General features: G+C 55.5%; 1 protein-coding gene across 1 annotated transcript in view; it reads left to right on the forward strand.

The window, feature by feature from the left end:
- Positions 1–3233: 3233 nt before the first annotated feature.
- MTF1 (metal regulatory transcription factor 1) overlaps positions 3234–3415 on the forward strand; it is a 24563-nt gene continuing 24381 nt past the window's right edge. The window contains exon 1 of the mRNA XM_032796262.2: positions 3234–3330. The gene's annotated coding sequence lies outside the window, so the exon portion shown is untranslated. The remainder of the gene's footprint in view (positions 3331–3415) is intronic.

The raw sequence follows: 3415 nt of genomic DNA on the forward strand, positions 1-3415 counted from the left end.
CCCCCGTGTAAGATGCGACTCCACTGTAATACATCATTGCTACTCTTAAACTTCCAAAGAAAAAAGACCCACAGTCAAAAATTGTTCTGTCCTTTAAGGATAGTTTCCTAGAGAGCTTTCTTTTATATCTACACTGATACAGCTCTAATGTTCAATACATTGCTCAGAGCCTAAAGGAAAGGTTGAAAGGTTAGAGCTGGTTAATGGCTCCTAGGCAATGGGGAGAAGAGAGGTTAAATTTAACCCTACAATAAATTTCCTCCTCTCTGCTCTTTTTCTGTAGGAGCTGCCCAGGTCCAGGTGTGTATATGCCAGACACGTGCGTCTGTGTATAGTTCCCAACTGACTGACTGCCCTTGGGAATTTGCTAATTTTAGTTTTAAGCAGGCCCGTTCTAAGTACAAAATCACACTTAAAACAATCCCAGTTTTGCTTTAAGCCTTATCTGCAACCACCTTACTGTGTAACCACTGCAAAGTGTACTGTCAAGTCTGGAACCTCCCTCCAGCTGGTTGGTGACAGGAGCAGTGAGGCTAAGGCAGACTCCCTGCCTACACTGGCTCCACACCCACCGCTCCTGGAAGGGCCAACGTGCCCCTGCAGCCCCTGGCGTGGGAAGGATGGGGGGCATGCTGCCCCTCTCTGCAAGCACTGCCCCTGCAGCTCTCCTGGCCCAGCGGAGCTGTGGGGTGCTTGCAGGCAGGAGTAGCATGTGCAGAGGGACACCCCAGTCCCACGTGCCCTGAAGCTGCAGTGGAGCGGTGTGGGGCTGGAGTAGCCTTAGCGGCAGCCACACCACTACCACTGGAGATTGCGATTGATTGGGACATCCTCTAGGATCGACCAGTTCGTGACCACTGGACTAGATGATTGCAATGGTCCCTTCTGACAAAGTCTGTGAGTCTGTCAGAAAGCAGTCTCAATAGATATCTTTGATAGAATTCCCTGGAGATAAAATAAGAACCTGGTGAGCAGAGCCCAGAAGCTCTAAGGTAACCTGAGATGAAAGCTGGGTGGTGCAGTGGTCTGAGGCTCCAAGGAAGGGCACCTAGGGCTCGTTACTGGGACGCAGCCACATAATATCTATGGCTTGAAAGAAAGAACATAAAACATGATACAAATGTGTATGGCTGATGTAAGTGACTGAAGGATGTGGCTGTTCCAAGGATCCACAGAGGCTGTGGTAATAGGCCAAACACTAGAGAGTAGGGAGTGCCAGGACAAAGCTGGTGCCAGGCATCAGGAGTTAAAGCACAGTTGTACGTGTCAGCCGCAGGCTGTTGTACATTGCCCTGGCTCTTGGGCAGCACCGAAGTTTCAAATATGTAGCTGTATTAGTCATGATCAGCCAAAACAGGTCAGCGCTCCACTCTGTGCAAGTGCAATAAGGCTTAATTAACACCCCTCTACCTTCCTCTGAAAGAGCTCAAGCCATGTCAGGAGCATGAAAAAACTGCCCTTCCCACCATGCCTTAGAAGGTAGGCACGTGTCACAGCCCATTTTTCTTCTTCCTTGGCAACTAGTTATCCTTATCATCTTGCTACATGTAAAGGCGGCTGAATCACCGCCTCCCTCCTGGTTAGGGATGCCCGGTGTCCGGTTTTCGACTGGAACGCCTGGTTGAAAAGGGACCTGCACGCGGCTCAAGATCGGCGCTGCTGATTGGGCTGTTAAAAGTCTGGTCGGTGGCGCAAGGGGGGTCCGGGGCTAATGCAGGCTTCCTGCCTGCCCTAGCTCCATGCGGTTCCTGGAAGCGGTTGCCGGGTCCCTGCACCTGCTAGATGCATAGGTGGCCAGGGAGGCCTTGCATGATGCCCCCGCCCCAAGGGCCGGCTCTGCATTTTTCACTGGCTGGGAACTGTGATCAATGGGAGTTGTGGGGGCAGTGCCTGTGGGAGCATGGAGCCTCCCTGGCTGCCCATGCATCTTGGGGCTTCAGGGACCTGGCGGCTGCTTTCTCAGAGCCATGGGAAGTACTGCCAGGACCCCACACCCCAATCTCCTGCCCCAGGCTCGAGTCTCCTGCCACACCCAGAACCTCTCATTTCTGGCCACACCTGGAGCCTGCAACCTCAGCCCAGAGCCCATACTCTGGCCACCCCCCTACCCCAGCCCGGAGCCCTCACCTGCATCCCAAACCCCTCATTTCTAGCCCCAACCCAGAGCCTGCACCCTCAGCTGGAGAGCTCACTGCCCTCCCACATCCCAACCCCCTGCCCCAACCCAGTGAAAGCAAGTGAGGGTGGGGAAGAATAAGAGACAGAGGGAGGAGGGATGGGACCTCAGAGAAGAGGAGGGACAGGGGTGTTCAGTTTTGTGTGATTAGAAAGTTGGCAACTCTACTCCTGGTGTTACTGTGATGTCTGAGCATTTACTGTCCCTGCTCTGCTGCCCGACCCCTCCTTCCAGGCACAGGTACAGTGGTTAAAACACCGAAGTGAGTTATTGCCCTAAATGAAACACCATATTCCCTGAATGAGGGGAGGGTAAACGTTACTCTCCATGCCCTGACTGTCTTGACCCCAGCCCAGGACACACCTGGGCCCACTGCAATCATGCTGCCAGGAGTCCCCCCATTAAAAATGGTCACCCATTTCTGTTCCTGTGAGGAATTGTAGCCCAGCTGCCCCATTAACGGGCAGCAGGTTTAAAACAAAAAAAGGGAAGTTTTTCTTCACACAACGCACAGTCAGGCTGTGGAGCTCTTTGCCAGAGGGTGTTGTGAAGCCAAGACTATAACAGGGTTCAAAAAAGAACTAGATACGTTCATGCAGGCTAGGTCCATCAATGGCTATTAGCCAGGCGGGGCAGGGATGGTGTCTGTAGCCTCTGTTTGCCAGAAGCTGGGAATGGGCAATGGGATGGATCACTTGGTGATTCCCTGCTGTGTTCATTCCTCCTGGGGCACCTGGCATTGGCCACTGTCGGAGGCCAGGACACTGTGCTAGATGGGCCCTGCTCCCACCCGGTGCATTGTTATGGCCCGGCCTGGCCCGGCTCCCTAGGCAGATGGGGTGGCTGCTCCCAGCCTGCTCCCTCCTCCACACAGGTCCCACCCTGGAATCACCCCCCTGCACCCTGCTGGCCCCACCCCTTTAGATGAGACCCCGCCCCTCTTCTAGCCACGCCCCCTTATTTATTAAACCTCTGCCTGAGGCCCCGCCCCTAGTCCTTCCCCTCTGGCCCAAAGCCCCTCCCCTGCCACCACCTCCTCGGGGGCGGGAGCCGGAAGGGGCGGGCCTCGGCGTGCGCGCCGGAAGCGGAAGCGATGCGTTGGGTAATCATGGTTCCGCTGGGAGGCTGCCGATGCCTCCGTTGCCGGGCGCTTGGTGAGAGCGGGGCGCGCCCAGCCTGGGGGCTGCGTCCGGGGTCCTGCCGGGCCCAGTGAGCGCGGCCGCCGCTGCGGGCTCCTGG

This window comes from Chelonoidis abingdonii, chromosome 25 (genome assembly GCF_003597395.2).
Source record: "Chelonoidis abingdonii isolate Lonesome George chromosome 25, CheloAbing_2.0, whole genome shotgun sequence".
Classification (NCBI taxonomy): Eukaryota; Metazoa; Chordata; order Testudines; family Testudinidae; genus Chelonoidis; species Chelonoidis abingdonii.